This window comes from Giraffa tippelskirchi, chromosome X (genome assembly GCF_054371585.1).
Source record: "Giraffa tippelskirchi isolate mGirTip1 chromosome X, T2T-mGirTip1v1.2.pri, whole genome shotgun sequence".
Lineage (NCBI taxonomy): Eukaryota > Metazoa > Chordata > Mammalia > Artiodactyla > Giraffidae > Giraffa > Giraffa tippelskirchi.
In genome coordinates, this window is record NC_137289.1 from 95503402 (window position 1) to 95519873 (window position 16472).

Sequence of the window (16472 nt, forward strand, 5' to 3'; positions counted from 1 at the left end):
GGGATATCTCACCTCACCTCAATACATAATGTAGTATTGGATTATAATACACTTTGCTATTCCCATCTATTGTTATGGTTTATAATCCAATTCCATTGTGATCGGAGAATATACATTGCCGTTATATACATAGTCCTGCATCCATGTCCCCATCCCTTCACATACTCTAGGCATCACCCCTGCCTTGTATTCCACCTGTGCCTCCCTCGTCTCCACCCTCATTGGAAATCCACTGAGCCCTGCCCCTGCACAAGGTATGCTCCCTATGGGCTCCATACACAGCCCTCACAGTGTCCACTGGTCCGTTTCTTTTCCTCCTCTCCCTGCTTCCATGCTAGAGTTCTCAGCAATCCCATCTAATTCTGTAAAACATGGCCCTTCCCACCTCTCCATTGTTCAATCTGGTTCCACTCAGTCTTGCCCTGGAGGGGCGATAAGGGCGGTGCTCGGGTATACTGAGGTAATGGGAGTCTCAGTGGCTAATCCATTCTCGGGACTAGAAATGCTAAATTTGGGCCCCCTGCTCAGATCGATGGAGAAGGCAATGGCAGCCCACTCCAGTACTCTTGCCTGGAAAATCCCATGGACGGAGGAGCCTGATAGGCTGCAGTCCATGGGGTCGCGAAGAGTCGGACACGACTGAGCGACTTCACTTTCACTTTTCACTTTCATACATTGGAGAAGGAAATGGCAACCCACTCCAGTGTTCTTGCCTGAAGAATCCCAGGGACGGGGGAGCCTAGTGGGCTGCCGTCTATGGGGTCGCACAGAGTTGGACACGGCTGAAGCGACTTAGCACACAGACATGTGCTAACAGAAATAACAACTATTAGCGTTCTGCCCTTATGAGCTGGCACTGTGCTAAGTGCTTTACTTTCTTCAGCTCATTTTCTCAGCCTAACACTGTACCAGGTGAGTACTAGCATCATCTCCATTTTATCATTCCAAGCTGGGTGGTGCATGAAATACTTCCAGGTGCTGGGCCTCTCTGCTGACCTCTGCCCCTTCCTGTGTCCACAGCCACTTGCTTGTGAGTCATCTGCTTTCCAAGTCCCCCTGGGATGTGGAGAGTTCCTGCCGCAGCTGTGAAGGGGGTGGCCTGGCTGTGGGGACTGCACAAGAAGATCCCCATGAATTACAAGGGCAGTCAGACCTGGTGGTACTACCATGATACCTAAGGCCACAGTAGATAGATCCCTCTCAGGCTGGACTCAGACCCACCACAAAGCAGTGTGTGGGTTTATTCACACTGCATTTGTATGGGTTATTTCACTTTCTGACTTCTCCTGGGTCCAGAAAATGGGGGCATGGTACACTCTCCCTAAAATTATATCAGTTATTCCACTTTCTCATTTCACATACCTAAACTTTCACAACTATATCAATAGTGATTTCTCCTGATTCAATCAATTATCTGGGATGCACAGAGAAGCACCAGACTCCCTTCAAATTTATATACTTCTTTTCCTTGACTTACTCTTTTAGTTAAAACCTTCAAAACACTATTAATAATATCTTCTAGGCATCTAAACTAGTCATTTGACCCCAGGTCTCTTTTGTCACTGGGCTTCCCTGGTGGCACAGACAGTAAAAGCCTGGTGGGCTACAGTCCATGGGGTCCCAAAGAGTTGGACACGACTAAGCAACTTCACTTTCTATTGTCACTACCCAACCATCCTGAGGTACCCCAGATCCACACTGAGTCCTCATAACCCAGAACTGGGAGCCCTCAATATTTATACCAATTCTCATCAGGGACTCTGCTGGGCCAAGGGGCTGGATCTTCTCTGGTCTGCTTGGCTGGGTCTGTGCCCACTCTTTTGGTTGCTTTCCAGAAACCTGTTGTGTGCTCACAGCATCTCCTTTGTTCACATGGTGAGTTTATATATCAAAACAAACATTTGTTTACAGTTGTTATTTTTGTGTCTTAGAGAAAATCTGACTTAAATGCTTGTGGCCAGTCTACCACATTTAATTGGAAGATTCACATTGTGTTTTCGTCCTTTAAAAATCTCCTCTGGATGCATTAATTATGTTCCCTTTCTCTCTCCTGATTCTATTATCAGTTTTAACTTTATTTTAATCAAGTGTGAATGGTCTATAGACTCTTTCCTATTTCAGTGGTGTTTTGGTTTCATGTGTCAAGTATATATTTTTAGAAAATGTCTCTTCATTCACCTTTCTCCTATTATTTGAAATCACTTTGTTGTTCTGTTTATAACTTCTTGAGGAGGACGCTTAGCTAGCAAATTTTTATTGTCCCCTACATTTTCATTTAAGATTATAAATTTTCCTCTATGTGTTCCTTTAAGCCCATAAGTTTTCTCTATAAACTTTTAAATCAAAATATAACATTTCCCGGAAAGCATACACATTTTAAAAGTATAGCTCAATGAATTTTAGAGCATAGTCTTGTAACCACCCCTGAGATCAAGAAGTTAAACATCCTCAGTGACCCAGGAGTGCCTTTCTCGGCTCCCCGTGGTGTGGATTTGTACTGCTATGGAAATGTGAAGAGGCATTTTCAGTTGTCACAAGATGAGGCAGGACTGAAGTCATTTGTCCGATAGAGGTAGGGAGATGAAACATCCTGCAGGGTGTGGGATAGATCTGCCCAACACAGAACTGTCCCACCCAAAATGCTGACAGCTCTACCGCTGACAGACATGGGGGCAAACTCATCCTTGCTCCCTTTTCTGCCTTGGCCCCAGCCTGTGACCTGTTAGCTTACTCACACCCTCCAATTCCAGTTGCCTTTCATTCCCAGGTGTCTGTAGTTACCTGCCACATTTATCTGGCACCTGTGCCCTGTCCCGCCTGATGTGTCCACCTGGAAATGCCTTTTCCAGATCAGCCTGAAGGACACAATGCACCTTTCAAAACTTATACCTCTTCCACAGCTTTGCAGTAATTGGGTGTCCACACTACTGGCTATAAGCCCTTCAAGGATAGGAAATGTGTATTCTGCAATTTCTGTCCCCAAACACTCAGGAAAACCCCAGCTACATAAAAGGAGTTCAAAAAAGGTTTGTTACATGAATACTCAATAGTATGGTGTTCATTATATGATTTTTTTTAATTGGGAAGCTTTATTTAATACAATGGGTATCTTGCCATGAGCATCTTCAAAATTATTTGATCCTTTATCCATTCAGTGGCTGATCAATCTGAAATAAAAACAGTTTTTGGCTGTTATCAATAAGGCTCCTCTGGACATTCTAGTACATGCTATTTAGTGCACATATATACACGTTTCTGTTTGGAATATACATAGAAATCGAATGGCTGGACCATATGATAGATGTATTGTTAGTTCTTGAAGCAACTATTGATATTTTCCAAAGTGGCTATACCATTTTACATCCCCCCCAGCAGAGGAGGAGAATTCTTGCTGTTCCACATCCTCACCAACACTCAGCAGCAAACGCCTCCCTTTCTGTGATTGCATCTTTTAGATTTTTTTCACCATGTGCCTTGAGTCTCTTTCTTTTCATTGTTTTCTATTCTTTTAGCTCCCTGTAATTCAGTAATGATATTTTCTATTGTCTTATCACCTGGTCTCACTATCCATGCCTCACCTGTTTCCAGTTTGCTACTAAAACCTTCTGTTGATTTTTTAATTTATTTTTTTATTGAAGGATAATTGCTTTACAGAATTTTGTTGTTTTCCGTCAAACCTCAACATGAATCAGCCATAGGTATACATATATCCCCTCCCTTTTGAACCTCCCTCCCATCTCCCGCCCCATCCTACCCCTCTAGGTTGATACAGAGCCCCTGTTTGAGTTTCCCGAGGCATACAGCAAATTCCCCTTGGCTATCTATTTTACATATGGTAATGTAAGTTTCCATGTTATTCTTTCCATACATCTCACCCTCTCCTCTCTTCTCCCCATGTCCATAAGTCTATTCTCTATGTCTGTTTCTCCATTACTTCCCTGTAAATAATTTTTTCAGTACCATTTTTCTAGATTCCGTATATATGCATTAGAATATGGTATTTATCTTTCTCTTTCTGACTCACTTCACTCTGTATATAGGTTCTAGGTTCATCCACTTGATCAGAACTGACTCAAATGGATTCCTTTTTATGGCTGAGTAATCATCACTTCATGGGAAATAGATGGGGAAACAGTGGAACAATGACAGACTTTATTTTTTGGGCTCCAAAATCACTGCAGATGGTGATTGCAGCCATGAAATTAAAAGACACTTACTCCTTGGAAGGAAAGTTATGACCAACCTAGATAGCATATCAAAAAGCAGAGACATTGCTTTGCCAACAAAGGTCCGTCTAGTCAAGGCTATGGTTTTTCCAGTAGTCATGTGTGGATGTGAAAGTTGGACTGTGAAGAAAGCTGAGCACTGAGGAATTGATGCTTTTGAACTGTGGTGTTGGAGAAGACTCTTGAGAGTCCCTTGGACTGCAAGGAGATCCAACCAGTCCATCCTAAAGGAGATTAGTCCTGGGTGTTCATTGGAAGGACTGATGTTGAAGCTGAAACTCCAATACTTTGGCCACCTGATGCAAAGAGTTGACTCATTGGAAAAGACCCTGATGCTGGGAAAGATTGGGGGCAGGAGGAGAAGGGGACGACAGAGGATGAGATGGCTGGATGGCATCACTGACTCGATGGACATGGGTTTGGGTAGACTCTGGGAGTTGGTGATGGACAGGGAGGCCTGGCGTGCTGCGATTCATGGGGTCACAAAGAGTCGGACATGACTGAGTGACTGAACTGAACTGAATTTTCCATTGTGTATATGTACCACAACTTATCCATTCATCTGTCGGTGGACATCTAGGTTGCTTCCATGTTCTAGCTATTGTTAATAGTGCTGCAGTGAACAATAGGATACATGTGTCTTTTTCAATTTTGGTTTCCTCAAGGTATATGCCTAGAAGTGGGATTGCTGGGTCTTATGGTGGTTTTATTCCTAGTAAAACCTTCTGTTGATTTCTTACTTTCACTTACTGTGATTTTTAGCTACAGACTTTCTGTATTTTTTTTTCCATAAATTCCCATTGTTTGGTGACTTTATTCATTTTACCATATCTTAACTTAAATATGTTAATTTCTTGGTCTTTTTTTACCAGAGCTTGTGCAGTTTTCACTATGCTATGCTATCTCCAGCTGAAAGAAGTTGGTGATACCACCATAAAGGGTAATATGTTAAAATCCAACTAAATGTTTATAGAGGATAAATAGAACAAACTATATCAGGGAAAAGATATTTTCCAAAATATTAATTACAAGAGCTTAAAAAAAAAACTTCTAGAACTACATCCCCTTAATCCTAAATCATTAATCTTATTACTCCATCATTTACATTTATATTATTGGAAATTTACTGTTTTTATCAAAGTATAGTTGATTTACAGTGTTGTGCTGGTTTGAGGTGTATAGCAAAGTGACTCAGTTTATATATATATATATTCTTTTTCAGATTCTTTTCCCTTACAGATTATTATAAAATATTGAGTATAGATCTAGGTGCTATACTGTATGTCCTTTGTTGTTGTTGTTTAGTCGCTACATTGTTTCTGACTCTTTAGCAACCCCATTGCCTATAGCCCGCCAGGCTCCTCTGTGCACGGGATTTCCCAGGCAAGAATACTGGAGTGGGTTGCCATTTCCTTCTCCAGGGGATCTTCCCAACCCAAGGATTAAACCTGCACCTCCTACATTGTCAGGCGGATTCTTTACCACTGAGCCACCAGGGAAACTCCATAGGTCCTTGTTGGTTATCTATTTTATATATAGGAATGTGTATATGTTAATCCCAAACTCCTAATTTATCCCTTCCCCCACTTTCCCATTTGGTAACCATAATTTAGTTTTCTATATCTGTGAGTCTATTTTTGTTTTGTGTGTAAGTTCACTTGTATCTTTTTTTTATTTCTCTTTCTCTGTCTTGCTTATTTCACTTAGTATAATCTCTAGGTCCATCCTTGTTGCTGTGAATGGCATTATTTTATTTTTTATGGCTGAATAATATTCTATTGAATTAATATACATGTACCACATTTTCTTCACCCATTCTTCTGTCAATGGACATCTAGGTTGCCTCCATATCTTGGCTGTTGTAAATAGTGCTACAGTAAACACTGGGGTGCATGTGTCTTTGAATTATAGTTTTCTCTGGGTATATGCCCAAGAGTGGGATTGCTGGATCATATGGTTGCTCTATTTTGTTTTTTAAGGAATCTCCATGCCGTTCTCCATAGTGGCTGCACCAGTGTACATTGCCAGCAACAGTATAGGAGAGTTCACTTTTCTCCACACCCTCTCCAGCATTTTGAGCTCATTCTTAAAGAATGGGAAGGATTCAGTTGACTAACTTTGGATACCAGGAAATTTCAGGAAAGAGGCTTGACACGGACTAAAATGATCCATGAGTCTTAAGACAGGAAACCCTGGGTGAGGCACCTCACAAGGGTGGGAATCTAAGCTGAAATATACTGGAGAGTCATTGAAGAGAGAATGTACTTGTAGCTGTCCTAACTTGTTAGGAATCACCAAAATCATATGATAAGGTATAGAAAATGACCACAGAAATAAGGCGGAGTGACTGGAAGTCTTTGAGGCCCAGGTGGGAAATTTCCTTCCTCTTCCACACTTCTAGAAATGCAGATCCTTTGGCCACCTGGGGTGTGCCAGGGTTATGCTAAGTGCAGGGAGACAGTCTAGTATAAAACGGAGTCTGTCCTGGAGGAGCTTAAAAACCTAATGTGGAGGACACTCTCATTAACAGGTGAGTTTAGTGCAATGAGGTACCAAGAAGAGAAAAGTGTGCTCTGAAGGGGCCATGTTGCCTGAGGCTGCTAACTTTGGAACGGAGGAGGGGTTAGGGTGGAGATGGAACTCCTGCAGTGAAGAGACCCCAGAGTGCTTTGGTCCAAACAAGATAGAGGTTCCTTTTCCCTCTCATAAGATTGCAGGGTGAGTGGTGGGCCCTCTGTGGGTAGTGGGTACTAGGGCAGCATTGCCACCCTCCTAGGGCACCACCCTCATCTGTAGCATGGAGAGACTGGGCCATGGGCCCACCTGGGTCCCATGGGAAAGGACAGAGGTCCCATTAGCAGGACAGTGGCTAGAACTGGGCTCCTGGCACATGAGGGACTGTGTCACACAAGGCACACTTCCAGTACAGCCTGTCAGCTCCCCAGGGGCAGAGGGTGACCCCTCATACCCAGCACAAGATCCAGCACTTGGCTGACTGATGAATGGCTCCAAGAGCCAATGCACAGAGGCTTCTCAAAAGTACTTTTTACACTTGGGTGCCACTCAGGGTGGGGACCTGAGGAAGCGGGATGAGAGGGGCTTGCTGAAGCTGAGAAGGGGGTGCAGGAAGGGCTCAGGCAGGAGGACACTCAGCCAGAATTTGGAGAAGTAAATTCCACTGCGGGTGGAGAGGACTGTTGGCGGGGAACACAGGAAGGGCTGAGGTGGGACTGGCTGGAGGACACTTTTCCTACAGGGTTTCTTGAACCATATGGGGAGAGTAGCAGGGCTGGCTGACCCCTCAGAATGGGCCCTAAGAGGCCCTCTGAGCTCAGGGAGTGGAAGAAAGCACTACTACATCCTCAGCAGCAGAGAGGTTTCACAGTGACATGTAGGCCAAGGCTGAGCCTGCTGCTGGGGGCTGCCCAGGGTTCTCCCAGAGAAGCCCTTAAGCCCATCCCATCTTCCCAGCGAGCTATGCCAGGTGGCCAGAGCATTGGAGATTCTGGACTCTGCTTCCCCATGAAAAGGAGACCAAGTGTGATGGTGGCAGTGAGGTTGGTGGTGGTGGTGCATGGTTTGGGATCAGAAGACTTGTCTTTCTTTTTATACAGGATGGAGGGAGGAGGTGAGAAGAGGAAGTGTCCAGAGTCATTGTCATGTTTGGGGTGAGCATGGCTAGAAGCATGTGCTCTGTGTCACACAAAGAAAAGGGAGATGTTTCAGTGCTTCATACCTTTGGGAAACAGGGAAATGCTTTCTAGTGCCCTGGATACATTCGGTTCAGTGGCCTTCCAAGAAGGCCAGGGTCATTGGTGAAGGTCACCCAGGCAGGCCACTTTCAACTGCAACCGCCTCATCTTTAGAATGTTGACAAGTTGCTTGTCCTTTAGATGCAGGAGTACAGAGAGAATGAAGTAAGATAGGAAACTTTGAAGCATGGCAACAAGGAGTCAATACTGTGCCCAGATAAGGAAATAGTCTCTGATAAAGTGAGCTTAATCAGATTGGAAAGATTCCATAAATATTATTGGTCTAAAATACTGCTCAAATTCCTAATGAACCCATACCCCCAAAGGACCAGTTAATTTTTTAAACCTTTTATTTAGAAATAAATTCAAACTGAGAGAGAATTTTTTTGAATAATACAGAGAATTCCTATAAGCCCTTCAACCAGATTCAACAATTGTTAGTATTTTACCACATTTTCTTTGTGATTCTCCCTCCTTCCTTCCCTCCATCCTCTCTCTATATACACATTTATATATATATAGGCATTATTTCTTTTTTTATGAACCACTTTACAGTAGGTTGCAGACATGATGGTTCCTTGTTTCTGGATACTTCTGTGTGCATTTCCCAAGGACAAGTACATTCTCCTACATAACCACTGTCTTAGCTTGGGCTACCATAACAGAATACCATAGACTGGGTGACTTAAGAAACAGAAATGTGTTCTCGTACAGTTCTGGAGACTAGAAGGAAGTCTAAGATCAAGGTTCTGGCTGATTCCATTTCTAACAAGGGCTTCCTTCTTGGATTGCAGATGGCTGTCTACTTTTTTTCCCCCAAACTTTAAACTTTTTATTTTGCATTGGGATATAGCCGATTAACAATGTGTGATAGTTTTAGGTAAACAGCAGAGGGATTCAGCCATACATATACATGTATCCATTCTCCCCCAAAGCCCCCTCTCATCGAGGCTGGCACATAACATTGAGCAGAGTTCCATGTAGGTCCCTGTTAGTTATCCATTTTAAATATAGCAGTGTGTATATTTAAAATGGATAACCAACAGAAACCTATTGTCTAGCACATGGAACATAACATTGAGCAGAGTTGCATGTATGTCCTTGTTGGTTATATATGCTATATTTAAAATGGATAACCAACAAAAACCTATTGTATAGCACATGGAACTCTGCTCAATATTATATGCCAGTCTGGAAGGGAGCAGGGTTTAGGGGAGAATGGACACATGTATATGGATGGCTGAGTTCCTTCACTGTTCACCTGAAACTATCACAACATTGTTAATTGGCTATATCCCAATGCAAAATAAAAAGTTTAAAGTTTAGGGGGAAAACAGTAGACAGCCATCTACAAGCCAAGAAGGAAGCCCTTGTTAGAAGGTTCAGCCAGAACCCTGATCTTACACTTCTGGTGTTAAAAAAAATAAAAAGTAAATTAAAAAAATACAGCAGTGTATACTTGACCTTCCCAAAGACACTAACTATCCCTTCCCCCTGGCAACCATAAGTTTTTTTTCTAGTCTGAGAGTCTGTTTTTGTTTTGTAAGTTCGTTTGTATCATTTCTTCTTAGATTCCACATATAAGTGATGTCACATGATATTTCTCCTTCTCTAACTTCATTCAGTATGACACTCTAGGTCCATGTTGCTGCAAATGGCATTTCATTCTTTTTGATGGCTGAGTAATATTCCTTTGTTTGTATGTACCATATCTTCTTTATTAATTCCTCTGTCAATGGGCATTTAGGTTGCTTCCATGTCTCGGCTATTGTAAATAGTGAACATTGGGATGCATGTATCCTTTCAGATCATGTTTTTCTCCGGATATATGCCCAGGAGTGGGATTGCAGGGTCATATGGTAGCACTATTTTTAGTTTTTTAGAGAACCTCCATACCGTTCTCCATAGTGGCTGTACCAATTTACATTTCCACCAACAGTGTAAGAGGGTGCCCTTCTCTCCACATCCTCTCCAGCATTTGTTGTTTGTGGATTTGTTGATGATAGCCATTTTGACTGGTGTGAGGTGATATCTCATTATAGTTTTAATTTGCATTTCTCTAATAACTAGTAGCAATGTTGAATGTCTTTTCATGTGCCTCTTGGCCATCTGTATGTCCCCTTTGGAGAAATGTCTATTCTGGTCCTCTGCCCATTTTATGAGTGAGTTGTTTGTTTTGATGCTATGAAGCATCATAAGCTGTTTGTAAATTTTGGCGACTAATCCCTTATCAGTTCAGTTCAGTTCAGTCGCTCAGTCGTGTCTGACTCTCCGAACCCATGAATCGCAGCATGCCAGGCCTCCCTGTCCATCACCAACTCCCGGAGTTTACCCAAACCCATGTCCATCGAGTCGGTGATGCCATCCAACCATCTCATCCTCTGTCGTCCCCTTCTGTCGTCCCCTTATAGGCCACATCATTTGCAAATATTTTATCCCAATCTGTAGTTTTTCATTTTGTTTATTGTTTCCTTTGCTGCGTAAAAGCTTTTAAGTAAGTCCCATTTATTTTTGCTTTTATTTCCATTATTCTGGGAGATGGATTGAAAAAGATGTTGCTGTGATTTATGTCATAAAGTGTTCTGCTATATTTTCCTCTAGGAATTTCATAGTGTCCGGTCTAACATTTAGGTCTTTAATCCATTTTGAGCTTATTTTTGTGTATAGAGTTAAGGAATGATCTAAAATAATTTTTTTTACATGTGGCTGTCCAGTTTTCTTTAAAGCACCATTTGTTGAAGAGACTGTCTTTCCAATATTGTGTAGTCTTGCCTCCTTTGTCATACATTCATTGACCATAGGTGCATAGACATATTTCTGGGTTTTCTATTCAGTTCCATTATAGATGGCTGTCTTCTCATTGTTTCCTCACATGGCCTTTCCTGGCTGGATGCACATAGACAGTGAGCATGAGCGTTCTCTGATATCTCTTCTTATAAGGACACTAATCCTATCAGATCAAGGCATCACCCTTAGTTCAGTTCAGTTCAGTTCCTCAGTTGTGTCTGACTCATTGCGACCCCATGGACTGCAGCATGTCAGGCCTTCCTGTCTAACACCAACTCCCAAAGTTTACTCAAACTCATGCCCATTGAGTCGGTGATGCCATTCAACCATCTAATCCTCTATTCTCCCCTTCTCCTCCCGCCTTCAATCCTTCCCAGCATCAGGGGCTTTTCCAATGAGTCAACTCTTTGCATGAGGTGGCCAAAGCATTGGAGTTTCCGCTTCAACATCAGTCCTTCCAATGAACACCCAGGACTGATCTCCTTTAGGATGGACTGGTTGGATCTCCTTGCAGTCCAAGGGACTCTCAAGAGTCTTCTCCAATACCATACTGCAAAAGCATCAATTCTTTGGTGCTCAGCTTTCTTCACCGTCCAACTCTCACATCCATACATGACTACTGGAAAAACCATAGCCTTGACTAGGTGGACCTTTGTTGGCAAAGAAATGTCTCTGCTTTTTAATATGCTATCTAGGTTGGTCATAACTTTCCTCCCAAGGACTAAGCGTCTTTTAATTTCATGGCTGCAATCACCATCTGCAGTGATTTTGGAGCCCCCAAAAATAAAGTCTCTCACTGTTTCCCCATCTATTTCCCATGAAGTGATGGGACGAGATGCCATGATCTTAGTTTTCTGAATGTTGAGCTTTAAGCCAACTTTTTCACTCTCCTCTTTCACTTTCATCAAGAGGCTCTTTAGTTCTTCTTCACTTTCTGCCATAAGGGTGGTGTCATCTGCATATCTGAGGTTATTGATATTTCTCCCGGCAATCTTGATTCCAGCTTGTGCTTCATCTGGCCCAGCGTTTCTCATGATGTAAGTTAAATAAGCAAGTTAACTTGCTGTAAGTTAACTTCTCTGCATGTAAGTTAAATAAGCAGGGTGACAATATACAGCCTTGACATTCTCCTTTCTCGATTTGGAACCAGTCTGTTGTTCCATGCCCAGTTCTAACTGTTGCTTCCTGACCTGCATACAGATTTCTCAGGAGGCAGGTCAGGTGGTCTCGTATTCCCATCTCTTTCAGAATTTTCCAAAGTTTATTGTGATCCACACAGTCAAAGGTTTTGGCATAGTTAAGCAGAAATAGATGTTTTTCTGGAACTCTCTTGCTTTTTCGATGATCCAGCAGATGTTGACAATTTGATCTCTGGTTCCTCTACCTTTTCTAAAACCAGCTTGAACATCTGGAAGTTCACGGTTCATGTATCATTGAAACCTGGCTTGGAGAATTTTGAGCATTACTTTACTAGCATGTGAGATGAGTGCAATTGTGTGGTAGTTTGAGCATTCTTTGGCATTGCCTTTCTTTGGGATTGGAATGAAAACTGACCTTTTCCAGTCCTGTGGCCACTGCTGAGTTTTCCAAATTTGCTGGTATATTGCATGCAACACTTTCACAGCATCATCATTTAGGATTTGAAATAGCTCAACTGGAATTCCATCACCTCCACTAGCTTCGTTCGTAGTGATGCTTCCGAAGGCCCACTTGACTTTGCATTCCAGGATGTTTGGCTCTAGGTGAGTGATAACACCATCATGATCATCTGGCTCATGAAGATCCCTTTTGTACAGTTCCTCTGTGTATTCTTGCCACCTCTTCTTAATATCTTCTGCTTCTGTTAGGTCCATATCATTTCTGTCCTTTATTGAGCCCATCTTTGTGAAATGTTCCCTTGGTATCTCTAATTTTCTTGAAGAGATCTCTAGTCTTCCCCATTCTATTGTTTTCCTCTATTTCTTTGCACTGGTCACTGAGGAAGGCTTTCTTATCTCTCCTTGTTATTCTTTGGAACTCTGTATTCAAATGGGTATATCTTTCCTTTTCTCCTTTGCTTTTTGCTTCTCTTCTTTTCTCAGCTATTTGTAAGGCCTCCTCAGACAGCCATTTTGCTTTTTTGCATTTCTTTTTCTTTGGGATGGTCTTGATCCCTGCCTCCTTTATAATGTCACCAACCTCGGTCCATTGTTCATCAGGCACTCTGTCTATCAGATCTAGTCCCTTAAATCTATTTGTCACTTCCACTGTATAATCATAAGGGATTTGATTTAGGTCATACCTGAATGGTCTGGTGGTTTTCCCTACTTTCTTCAGTTTAAGTCCGAATTTGGCAATAAGGAGTCCATGATCTGAGCCACAGTCAGCTCCTGGTTTTGTTTTTGCTGACTGTATAGAGCTTCTCCATCTTTGGCTGCAAAGAATATAATCAGTCTGATTTCGGTGTTGACCATCTGGTGATGTCCATGTGTAGAGTCTTCTCTTGTGTTGTTGCAAGAGGGTGTTAGCTATGACCAGTGTGTTCTCTTGGCAAAACCCTATTAGCCTTTGCCCTACTTCATTCTGTACTCCAAGGCCAAATTTGCCTGTTACTCCAGGTGTTTCTTGACTTCCTACTTTTGCATTCCAGTCCCCTATAATGAAAAGGACATCTTTTTCCGGTGTTAGTTCTAGAAGGTCTTGTAGGTCTTCATAGAACCATTCAACTTCAGCTTCTTCAGCATTACTGGTCAGGGCATAGACTTGGATTACCATGATATTGAATGGTTTGCCTTGGAAATGAACAGAGATCATTCTGTCGTTTTTGAGATTGCATCCAAGTACTGCATTTTGGACTATCTTGTTGATTATGATGGCTACTCCATTTCTTCTAAGGGATTCTTGCCCACAATAGTAGATGTAATGGTCATCTGAGTTAAATTCACCCATTCCAGTCCATTTTAGTTCGCTGATTCCTAAAATGTCGATGTTCACTCTTGCCGTCTTCTGTTTGACCACTACCAATTTGCCTTGATTCATGGACCTAACATTCCAGGTTCCTATGCGATATTGTTCTTTATAGCATCGGACCTTGTTTCCATCAGCAGTCACATCTACAACTGGGTGTTGTTTTTGCTTTGGCTCCGTCTCTTCATTCTTTCTGGAGTTATTTCTCCACTGATCTCCGGTAGCATAATGGGCCCCTACCGACCTGGGGAGTTCATCTTTCAGTGTTCTGTCTTTTTGCCTTTTCATACTGTTCATGGGGTTCTCAAGGCAAGAATACTGAAGTTGCCATTCCCTTCTCCAGTGGACAACATTTTGTCAGAACTCTCCACCATGACCCATCTGTCTTGGGTGGCCCTACATGGCATGGCTCATAGTTTCATTGAGACAGACAAGGCTGTGGTCCATGTGATTAGATTGGTTAGTTTTCTGTGATTGTTGTTTTCAGTCTGTCTGCCCTCTGATAGAGAAGGATAAGAGGCTTATGGAAGCTTCCTGATGGGAGAGACTGACTGAGGGGGAAAGTGGGTCTTGTCTGATGGGCGGGGCTGTGCTCAGTAAATCTTTAATCCAATTTTCTGTTGAAGGGTGGAGCTATGTTCCCTCCCTGCTATTTACCTGAGGCCAAACTATGATGGAGGTAATGAAGATAATGGTGACCTCCCTCAAAAGATCCATGCATGTATTGCTATACTCAGTGCCACCAACCCTGCAGCAGGCCACCACTGACCCACACCTCTGCCAGAGACTCCCAGACACCCACAGGCAAGTCCGGTACAGTCTCCTGTAGGGTCACTGCTCTTTTCTTCTGGGTCCTGGTGCACAAGGTTCTGTTGTGCCCTCCAAGAGTCTATTTCCCAGTCCTGTGTAAGTTCTGGCAGCTCTATGGTAGGTTTTAATGGCAACCTCCTCTAAGAGGGCTTATGCCATACCCAAGTTTGCTGCACCCAGAGCCCCTGTCCCTGCGGCAGACCACCACCGACCCGTACCTCCATAGCAGATATTCAAACACAGTTCTGTCTCAGTCTCTGTGGGATCCTGGGTCCTCAAGGTTTGTTTGAGCCCTCTGAGCGTCTCTGGCAGGAATGGGGTTTGATTCTAAACGTTAATTCACCCCTCCTACTGTCTTGCTGGGGCTTCTCCTTTGCTCTTGGACATGGGGTATCTCCTCACAGCCACTCCAGCACCTACCATCTTGCTGGGGTTCCTCTGACCTTGGACGTGGGGTATCTCCTTATATCACAAGGGTATCTCCACCATTAGACTTCATTTAACCTTAATTACTTCCTCAGAAGGAATTCCCTGGTGATTCAGAAGGTAAAGAGTCTGCCTGCAATGTGGGAGAACCAGGTTTGATCTCTGGCTCGGGAAGATCCCCTGAAGAAGAAAATGGCAACCCACTACAGTATTCTTGCCTGGAAAATCCCATGGACAGAGGAGCCTGGCAGGCTACAGTCCTTTGGGTTGCAAAGAGTCGGACATGACTGAAGCAACTTCACTTCACTTCGCTTCTTCAGAGGCCCCACCTCCATTTTGGTACTTTAAATATATCCTGCCATTATCTTCTGGCCTGCAGAGTTTCTGCTGAAAGATTAGCTGTTAATCGTATGGAGTTTCCCTTGTTGCTGCTTTTAATATTCTCTTGCTGCTTTTAATATTCTTTCTTTGTGTTTAGTCTTTGTTAGTTTCATTAGTATTTGTCTTGGTATGTTTCTCCTTGGGTTTATGCTATATGGGACTCTGTGCTTCTTGGACTTGATTGACTATTTCCTTTCCCATGTTGGGGAATTTTTTTTTAAATTTATTTTAATTGGAGGCTAATTACTTTACACTATTGTGGTTTTTGCCATACATTCACATGAATCAGCCATAGGTGTACATGTGTTCCCCATCCTGACCTTCTCTCCCCATCCCATCCCTCTGTGTCATCCCAGTGCACCAGTCCCGAGCACCGTCTCATGCATCGAACCTAGACTGGCAATCTATTTCACATATGATAATATACGTATTTCAATGCCATTCTCCCAAATCATCCAAAAGTAGTCTTTTGGACTCTGTGGGAGAGGGCGAGGGTGGGATGATTTGGGAGAATGGCATTGAAACATGTATATTATCATATGTGAAACGAATCGCCAGTCCAGGTTTGATGCATGAGACAGGGTGCTCGGGGCTGGTACACTGGGATGACCCAGAGGGATGGGATGGGGAGGGAGGTGGGAGGGGGGTTCAGGATGGGGGCACATGCACACCGGTGGCAGATCCATGTCACTGTATGGCAAAACCACTACAATATTGTAAAGTAATTAGCCTCCAATTAAAATAAAGAAATTTATATTTTAAAAAAAGCCAAAACATAAAAACAAAACAAAAGTCTGTTCTTTACATCTATGTCTCTTTTGCTGTCTCGCATATAGGGTCATGGTTACCATCTTTCTAAATTCCACATATATGCATTAATATACTGTATTAATGACTTACTTCACTCTGTATAATAGGCTCCAGTTTCATCCAGCTCGTTAGAACTGATTCAAATGCATTCTTTTTTATAGCTGAGTAATATTCCATTTTTTCCAGTGGTCATGTATGGATGTGAGAGTTGGATCGTGAAGAAAGCTGAGTGCTGAAGAATTGATGCTTTTGAACTGTGGTGTTGGAGAAGACTCTTGAGAGTCCCTTAGACTGCAAGGAGATCCAATCAATCCATCCTAAAGGAGATCAATCC

The 16472-nt window shown here is 42.8% G+C and overlaps 1 long non-coding RNA gene across 1 annotated transcript; it reads left to right on the forward strand.

Moving 5' to 3' along the window:
* The first annotated feature begins 533 nt into the window (after nt 1–533).
* LOC145537005 (uncharacterized) lies at nt 534–4965 on the forward strand. The gene is made up of 3 exons (XR_014076126.1): nt 534–912; nt 1021–1875; nt 4041–4965. It is a non-coding gene; the product is annotated as an uncharacterized LOC145537005 (long non-coding RNA).
* Nucleotides 4966–16472: the final 11507 nt, after the last annotated feature.